At 33.6% G+C, this 10473-nt stretch overlaps 1 pseudogene; it reads left to right on the top strand.

Moving 5' to 3' along the window:
- Positions 1–2112: 2112 nt before the first annotated feature.
- On the top strand, positions 2113–2231 carry LOC112476275 (annotated as a pseudogene).
- Positions 2232–10473: the final 8242 nt, after the last annotated feature.

The raw sequence follows: 10473 nt of genomic DNA, 5'->3' as shown, positions 1-10473 counted from the left end.
GAGTTGGAGACACATGGCAGCTTTCATAAAGATGAAAATTTTAAACTCTCAATTTTCCCGAGACTCTTTTGCTACTAGAAACAGCCTTTCTCTGAGTAGGTGAATTTCCATTTGTTTGAAGAAGCTGTAATGACCAATCATAAGATGATTACAATACAGGAGATGCTAGTTTAAAACTCTGCTGTCACCATTTCTCAATGTCTTGATATCAATAATCATTCTAAGAAGGCTATCCATACTTCTCACTAAGGACTACCCAGCCCCAAATTTCAGTTGTGTTCTTCCCAAGTCCCTGACCACATTCACTTCTTTAAATTCTGTCTACCAGCGGGATTTCTTTTCGACATGTCTGTAATACAAATCCTGAGCAGGGTTGTAACATTACTGCTATTTGCTTTTGGGTAATACCATCATATTACAGAGAACCCTCTGTAAATCAGACCCAATTTTTTATTCCTCAAATAATTGTTCATACTGAATACCTCAGGAGATCGCAGATGTAGACTAAGATACATCAATATTGCTGGAGAAGAAGACATATAAGTTGGAGTTACTTGCTAATGCCAATTATGTGTGCTTTCAGGAACTGTCCAAACCAGATCTTGTATATATCATTTTTAGTCAATGACAGGGTGATACTTTGTCTACTCAACTTTATGGGTATACCTGAATACACTAAATTCATGATGAGTAGCTCAGGTTACCTAATATCTTGGTGATCTGTGGCCAAGCTTTTAGTACTGACTAGGGTGAAAACGATTTTCAGAAAAAGAATAATTATCTGCAGGGTAGAATCACTTTGTTTCAAAATTCTAAAGGTCTGCACCATTACTCACAGCAAACTTCCAGAAGTTCCATACAGCATTACTGTCTATCATTAGATCTGCTGAGTCATGTGGTTCAGGTAGCTGAGTAGTTTGCACTGCAGTCTGAAACTATTGCAGTCTCCTCTTTGTTTCACTAAAAAAAAATCATTTTTACATCATTAAACTAAGATAAAAAGGAAAGACCTCTTTATTTCTTGGTGTGATTATTATTAAAAATCAAGAAGGAATAGGTTATTTCTCCATAATGGAGAGAAAAGTATGTGTTCAGGATTCAGGAGATCCTTTGGAGATCTGTTTAATTGTCTCATGTCTTATATGAATGCTAAATGGAAACAAACCGCCCAATGTAGGCAAAACTAAAAATGTCCCAGGACCTTCGGTAAGAAAGGTGTGTTAGTCTGGATTCTCCTGAGAATCAGTAAGAAACAGAATGAGTAGGATATAGGTACATAAACTCTCTATATCCCATTTATATACAATAAATATAATATATAACATAATAAAATTATATATATAGATTGACTATAAGACATTTGCTCATGGGATTATAAAGTTGATTAGTTCTATGATCTGTCATCTGTAAGTCAGGAAAGCCATCCTTTTGGCAGTGATAGATAAATTTATAACCTTGATTATGGTGATGGTTATCTTCATACACATCAAGCTATATACATTAAATATGTACAGCTTTTTGTATTCCAAATATACCTCAGTATAGTGGTTAAAAAATTCTAACTAAGTCCAAAGTGCTGAGAACTAGAAGCACCAATGGTGTGAGTCCCAACACCAGGATAGGAAAAAACTCAGCTCAAGTTGTCAGGAAGAGAGTGTGAGTCCAACCTTCTTGCTTCTGTATGTTCTATTTGGGACCTCAGTGGGTTGAATGACACATGGAGGGCATTCTGTTTTTCTCTGGCCACCAATTTAAATGCTAATCTCTTCCAAAACATCCACAGAGTCACATTCAGGAATAATGTTTAACCAGATATCTGTGCATCCCTTACTTATTCAAGTAGACACATAATATTGACTCCCACAGAAGGTTTGGATCATCCTAGCAGTGAAATGACCACAGTTAACTAAGGGGCTTGCTGCAGGCAAACAAGATATGGAGTAGGAAATAAAAGATACAAGTTTAAATTGAGGCTATGACCATACATGGTAGGCAAAATTCTAACACAGCCACATGGTCCTACTCCCTACTGTCCCCTTTGAGTATGGGAAAGACTGTGAACATGATGGATTTTAGTCCCATAATTAGATTATATTAAATCACAAAGGCAGAGTCTATAGCCATGCTACCCTGAACAAGCCCGATCCGGTCTGATCTAGGAAGTTAAGCAGGGTCGGGCCTGGTTAGTACTTGGATGGGAGATCACCTAGGAAGACCAGGTGCTGTAGGCATAAAAATTGCAATCTGTGAGGTTGCTTTGCCTAAAATCAATCAATCAATCAATCAATCAATCAATCACAAAGGCAGAGATATTTTTCGATGTAATTAAGGTTCCATTCAGTTGTGTTTTAGGTAATTTAAAGAGATATCATCCTGGATGATTCTGATTCAATCAGAGAAATCACCTCTTAAAAGGGTGATTAAGCTGTTTGAAATACTCCTGACACTGAAGAAGTCAGGCATGCTATGTTGTAAAGAGGCCAAGTTGATAAGACATGTGGATGGCATCTAGGAGCAGAATAATCTCCAGGACAACAGCCAACCAAGAAAGCAGAGACTTCAGTCTTATAATCAGATGGAACTGAGAACTGCCAACATCCACATAAATTTGGAATAAGACCCAGAGCTCTAGAAAGGAGTCCAGTTTGGGTGGCATATTGAGGCTAGCCTTGTGAGACACTGAACAAAGAACCCAGTTATACTATGCTAAATATCTGAATGGCAGGATTGTGAAATAATAAATGGATCCTGTTTTACATCCCTAAATTTGTAGTAATTTGTTATGCAGCAATAGAGAATTAATATACAGTATGATTAGTTATGGAAATGAAGGAAGACATTTACATGTCTTCCTTGTATTTATGTCAGTTTATTTGCATGTGTGTGTATATCATCGCCCCCACTCCTATTATATAACATATGTTCATATTCTCTCTAGTAAGTTGCTAGATATCAAAAACAGAGTGAATTAGCTTGAAGAAGAATAAACATTACCCAATAGTGGCTAAAGTAACATGTGGGTCCTTGCATATTCTCTTCAAAGAGAGTGTTAACATACATTTACTTATACAAAGTATAGTAAAATCCTGTTATGTGCAGACAAAGTTTTATATTCCTTCATTTGGAACTTAAATATGGCTACTAAATGAGGTATGTATGAATGATAAATTGAAATGGTAGACAGTAGTGGATGTTGCTAATCAACTGGTTGGAGCTGGGAACCACATTTCCCACAATCCTCTTCCCTTTAAGTCTCTGGGATAGGGTTGGCCACAAGAGAAACTAGAGTAATATATGGAAAGTAGAAATGATGAGTAGTCACTACTATCAAAAAGTTATAATGATATGATACTTAGTTGGGCAGAAGCAGATTCACTCAATTCGTCCCAATTTGTCCTCTACTCTTCATCCAGCTTATTTTTTCAACTGCTGTCTCTGCTGTTAAACAGCAGCCCAGGAACCACTATCAGATGCTTGAGTGCAGATCACAGAGGTTTTAACCTTATAGAGGTAACTGTTCCCATAGACATCTCTTTGATCTGTCACTTCAGTCTCACTTGGACAATCTGACATGTTTGTTTGTCAGAATTTTCTTGCAAGTTCTGAGTTGATTTCCAGTGGGCTAATTATTCACCCTTTCTCTGATGCTATAACGTTTCTTGCATACCTTCTCATCCCCAGCAATGTCTGTATTTGTATAAGATTAATATAAATAATATAATAAATCTCTTAATCCCGTAACAATGGTAGGAACATGACTTCTCTGACTGAACCATGGCTGACTTAGAGAGTCATTAGAAGGGGTTTTCTTAAATATTTGTACTATTTCATAATGAAGGAAGCAATGGAATTTCAAATTAACTAGTTGTAGGAGTTCAAAAAAGGTCTTAAAGAGATAATATTTTTTTTTAAATAGCACAGAGTGCTGCCCTGTACTATAAATATCCAAATTCATTGCTCTAGTCCTTTAGTAAAATGATGCTTCCCTTGAATTTGTGGTCATTTAAGAGGAAAAAGAATTGCAGTGTTAGCTAGCAGTGATATATGCACAAAGAAAAAAAATGTATGAGATAGGAAATAAATACAGAAAAATACTGCAGAAATATTAGCTTCAAGCCATAAGCAATAGGGAGAAACATTAGCAATCCACTACTCTTCAAAGGTCAGCCACAAAAGTTCATAAAAAGCCTTACTATATTTTACTTTGTATATAGTTATTTTTGAATATCTCATATCTTTCTAAGTAAATTATCAGCTTTTATAGGACTCAAATAAAGAATGTGCCATAGATATCTTTCTATTGGCTAAATGCTCCTCTCAACTCTCTGACTCACACCAAGTTATTAAAGGCCATAACTTGCAGAGAGTAGTTCTAGTGAATACATATTGCTTTTGTCTGGTAACATACTCATGTGGATATCCTATCCAATAGGGTCCTTTTTGGATTATCAATCTCTTGAGTCTCCCTTTCTTGGTACAGAGATTGTATGTGTGTTTGTGTGTGTGTGTATGAGAGAGAGAGAGAGATAAAGAGAGAGAGAGAAATGATTCTATAATTTGGAACATTTTGCCTGCAGGTACTTGTACTCTACCCTTAGTTTTTAGACCTATGTAGGTCAATAAATTGTCTTTTGTTTAAGGTCGTTTATTTATATTTTCTAATGTGCACTCAAATTCTGACCAACATAAACAGTGTTACTTAGAAATAGGAAGTTAAAGTGATGGATCCTAGAATACAGAATTAACTGAATGAATTTGGGCTGACAAGTTTGCAGGTTTTATTTGTGAATCATTATATCAGAATTCAGACTATGTATCTGTAGAATATAAATGTTTAGAATGTTTGTTGAAAATTAGCCTTGAACTCTTGCCTACCTGTTTTCACCTACAATTAAATGTTTCAAAGAAGTTTTAGGCTTCTTTTAGACTAAGCCATTCTAAACAAGGGAAGGAAGCAATATGATACTGCTTTTGAAAAATGACATGTTATGCCTACAATCAAAGATCTGAAATTTATTTGTAATATAATCATATCTTCATAGAACTATGGTCTTTATTTTAGGTAACATTCAATGTGAAGAAAGGAAACAGAGAAATGCAAGACTAGGACACAAAGTGAACAAAAGAAATGCTGTTTAATTCCCGAACTAGATTACATTATTGGAGTAGGGGAAATATTAGTTCTGTCATACTATTTTAGCCCACGGCCAAGTAGAATCTATTAGGCTGAATGCTTTGAACATGTACAGCACATAAAAACTTGTTTCTAAGGGACAGAAATCTTATTGTCAGTGTCCAAATTCAAGATTTGTGACTCCACTCAATCTCTGACTATGATTACAGCCTCTGAAATAGGCAAAAACAAAGCTAGCCACAGGCTTTTTCTGAGGTTTTCAAAAGCTATATTACCAGAGGAAGCCTTGTAAATGGGTGATTATTAATGTTCAGTCTTTAAAGCATCCTCCATACCTCCTTAATAGTACATTTAGGCAGTAGATAGAAACTCTGAATAGCTCCCTGAAGAGAAATCTACCCCTCTGCTTATTTCAGATTAGTTTGTGGAGCACCATAGATAAGATTTCTCAATTATCCTTATAGGAAGAACTTCACTTCTTAGGAAGGAAATTTTTATTGAACCTGGCCCCCCAAATATATAGTTTATGCTAAAAATAATAAATTCCTTATATTATTTTCTTTTACTCCTATACTATTGTTCTTCCAACATTGCATATCAAATGTAGATCATAGTTAATTTTTTAATCAATAGATTACAGAATAGTAAAAAGATATCACCACAGAAATAGAGGTGCTTCTTGGATTCATCTTGTTATTACTGATTATAACCTTGAGATGAGGCATCTGGTAAGTAATGATTCTGTGCTGTAGCTGGCAAGCTCTTTTTCTAGTTTATGTATTATAGTCAAATTGTGGTAGTTAGAATAGGGTCTGTGTGAGTGATGAACAACAAAGGGATGTGATATTCTGAATGTTTAGCTCTATTAGAGCTATCTTATCATCCTTTTGAGAGATTATACGTGAAGACTGAAGTCAGGCCAAACCATGCAGAGCTGATGTATGGACAAATGTTCCTAATTATATCAGTCGAGCCCCTGAATACAGCTCTATCTGAAGGCAGATACTTCTTTGGAAAATTCTGAGTGATAAGCCAATAAATTTTACTTGCTAAAAATATTTTTCATTCTCATGGTTGAGTATACTGTTGCTTGGCTAAATTGCAAAATATTCTCAATAGAATATAGTAGATGTTATGGATATGACCATACATACTGGCTTATAGACAAGGAATTTAGTGAGCACTTTATGATGCAATAGTTAGCTATGACCTTGAGTGGTCTACTTTGGGAAAGAACCAAATGCACTTTCTATTTACTGAATAATCAGAAGCAATTGCCATAGTCAAAGATAGATTACAATGGTTGGCCTGTCCTTAGCGACATGCTCTTTAGGGAGCTGAAGACTAATAATAGACATGTGTTGCTTAGTGTCTGCTGAGTTTCTAACATCTGCAACTGAAAGTCTTGGCTAATATAACATGAATATAAACAAATTTTAATAATATGTTTCTTACTATGGAGTGTACTGGATTCTATAAGAGCCCTTCATTGTTGCTGTACTTTTAACAAATGAATGAATCCATTGAATTCTAAATGAAGAAGTAGCTGAAAAAGATATTTCTAATTTCAATAAGAAGCTTAAAAATAAATGAGAACCTCTTACTGTGGTTTACTTAAAATGTTAATGGAAAGCCTGGATCTAGGACATCAGAGACAAACATTACAGTATATTGGCACCATTTAAGAAAGGGAGTTGTGAACCAAAGCCTTAGAACAATGCCTGTGAGGATTTTAGCTAGGGGAACATTTATTGTTCCTCATAAATGTACAAAAATGTGTACTTACAGTCATCAATTAACAAGTAGAATTTTATTTTTATACAGTAAGCAAATTTTAACCTAGGAGGAAATATGACTGAGGAAATATGACTTATGTTCATATTTTTACTTAAATATTTTCAGATAGATATAAAAAACAATTTTGATGATTTAATTTATAGATTTAAAATAAGTTCTTGAGTTTAGTTTACAAGTTAACCAGATTGACTATATATATATATATATGCAACCTGTATATATGTATAGTTTTATATATATAGTTATATATATAGTTATACAGTTATATAAATATATGTATAAAAGTAGAGTCAAGACATATCGTTTTAAAAATCTGTAATTTCGTAGCTACTCAGATTCTCACACCTTACTACTAGTACTACTCAATATTAGTTGAGTTCTCACTCTGTGTCAGGCAGCGTACTTTATGTACTAAAATGTTTATTGTCTGAAAAACCCTAAAGATTGGGTATTTTTACTATTCCTACTAGATACTGAGGCCTAAGCGCATAAAAAATGTTGGGAAAAAATTCTCCATCAGACTCTCACTTTTGCAAAGCTTGTGAGCAGAGATACTGATAGACTTTATTTCATACTATATTTGCCTTGAAAAATAGAGACAGTATCTCCCACTGGAGCAGAGGGAAATTGTGTTTGCTGTCTAGTATGAGAAATATAATGTCTCCTTCTCGGGAAAGCTTGGGCAGGTTGATTGCAGCTCATCATAAAAGAGTAGAGATTCCTAAAGTTTGCCTTTCTTGTCTCAGATGCCAGTCATCTGGGTGTGCTGTATGCATCTAGGCCCACGTGTGTCTCCACCATAGTGCTGGGAGGCCTGGGAAGGCAAGGGAGGCTTGGGGAAATAGTATAGTCATGAGGCTTCTGCTGCTCACTATACCATGACACATAAAGTCCTTTGTCTTTGACCAAGAAGCTTGTGCCTTCTGCTAGCATTGTGGAACAATGGCAGACTAACTTGTTAGTATGAAAGTAGGGTAAGATCCCATACCCTTCATAATTCCTATCAAGCAACATGTTTAAGACTATCCAGCTAGAGTTAGCCAGAGAACTAAGTCTTAAACCCAGAAGTAACTATCTTTGGATCCCCTTTTTATTTAATAGCTGTGCATTTGGTGCCTATACCAGTCACAGAGTAGTAGTATAGAAATACGTTAATTTATTAAGGTTAAACTGTATTAATAAATAATTATATTAGAACAATATTATTTTTTACTTTTACTTATAATTCCACCTCAGAACAAAAGAGAACTATAAATCAAAACTTTCAGAAAATGCTTTTATAACCATTAAGAAGATATAAAACAAAGACATAGCTTTAAAAAGTGATTTAATTATATAATAACATTTTGAGAATGCAGCTATCAATTTGGTGGTTAGCATTGTAAAGTTTCAAAAAGAGTCAAAAAGTTTTTGCAATATAAGTTGGCTAATTTAGTTAAATAATGAGTGTACTAGGAAAAGGAAATGGTATCCATTGTAGGTGAGAAGTCATAAATGGGGTATTTAGAAAGATTTACCTGACTAGTGCTGGCAGAGAGAGGATAAAATAAACACATTTAATAGGTGCTTCAACTTATTATTCTGTAATTTGCAGATTTTTTGCTGCATCCTGAAAGCATCTAACTGTTTACAACTAATAAACTATAAGCAATTAGCCTAGAGTACCACCAAACAAGTTCCGTTCACAATCTGTCCCATGTTTTAACAGCCTTCATTTATCCTCTTCCTCACTGCTTTGAGACAGATCTTTGCACAATTACAATTTCAGTGAATAATTAAGTAGTCAATACTAATAGAATTTATTTAAGAACTTTAGTGTGAAGAACATTTTACAAAATTTGATCTAATAGTAACAGTATCTAATTATTATCTACACTTTATAAAAGAAAATTGAGGTCCTGATATTTTACCTAAATTAGCCCAGGGCAAAAAGCTTATAAATAAGAATCTGGCTTAAATTTTCTCTTCCACAAATAATGAAAGATTTTTTTATTCTACTAAAATAATTACCAGAAAGCATATTGCATTTAATTCTCAATGAAATATAATTTATGTGGATAACACATTTGAGTAACCACTCTGTGCACAGCGCTATATATACAGGGGAATACTTGGGATTAACATAGTTTCTGTTGTCATGCATACAAGATACTGTGAAAGTAAAACAAAACATAAACAAGTGATTACAAAGTAACAAAAGTTAATAAGGAAAAATAAAACACATGGTGCTCTAATGGAAAATACAACATCAGGATGGATAGTGAGTTGTGTTTAGTCAGGAAAGCATACTAAGATGACAATACATAGGCAGAGGTCTGTAGAAACATAATGAGCCATTTTGTGAAGGGCCCCTATAACAGAAATCAGTTAATGAGGATAACACATCTAATATGCCAGCGAGATATGCTATCGAAGGGTTTGAGATACTGAGTAATAGCCAAATTTTCTGCAGAACGGATTAGAGATGCTACAAAATAGGTGAGGTATAGAACAGTAAGAAAATCAAGATACTTTGTACACATAAAATACACATTATCTTATAGGCAGGAAGCTTTAAACAGGGAGAGATGTGATCATATATATATATATATATACACATATATATATACACACATACATACATATATATAACTAAAAATGGCCCTGTTTGCAGTGTAGAGAAAGAATTTAGGAAGTTGATAAAATGAGATGCAAAAATCCAAATTAAGAAGGTATTATAGTTAGTGACAGTGAGTGGAAAATGAAGATTCAATAGACCTTGGATTGGAAAAAAGATTTCAAGAGATTAGAAAATAAAAAAGACAGACATTGATGATAGATTTGAACTGTGAAATAAAGTAGAAAAAAAGAGAAAGCATGCTATATCTCGTTTTTTGGTATAAACAGTGGACTGATTAAATTATTAATATGGTTCTCGAATGGTTACAGTTATTGAGGCACATTTGCTGTTCTCTTTTTTAAAACAATACTTTTATTGTTTTTACTTAATTATTATGATTTAATGCCAAACACAAATGTTATAAAGAAAAATATTCCACCTAAAGCAATCTGAAAAACCCTCTTCCTAAAAAATATCTAGATATGCATAAATGATAATAAACACACCATTTCAGTGCATAATAAACTAGAAGTAAATAAAAATCTACAAGGAAAAATTACTGATATTAGAGTGGTAAGCTATGAAAGTAATACTATTTGAAGAAGATATCATCAGAAAGATTTTTAAAATTCTGCTACATATTGTTCATATAACTTTTTTAATAAAAAAAAAAAACAAGTTAAAACAGTGTTCATAATAAAACCTTAGAGGAATCTTACATATCCTAGAGAAATTCTAACAGATGCACTAAGCTATAAGAATGTTTATACCAGTAACTGAAATATTTTTTAATCTAGGTGTTTGCTTTACAAATATTTTGTCTAACTGAAAATATATATTTACACATTTTCTATAGTATTATTTTGATATTATATATCAATAAACTGAGAAATATTTGATTCAGATTTCAATAGGCAAAAGGTAGCTTAAAAATTGAATGAAT

This window comes from Pteropus alecto, unplaced genomic scaffold, assembly GCF_000325575.1.
Source record: "Pteropus alecto unplaced genomic scaffold, ASM32557v1 scaffold12, whole genome shotgun sequence".
Lineage (NCBI taxonomy): Eukaryota > Metazoa > Chordata > Mammalia > Chiroptera > Pteropodidae > Pteropus > Pteropus alecto.
The sequence above is the reverse complement of the archived record's forward strand: the minus strand, read 5'-3'. Positions and strand labels throughout refer to the sequence as shown.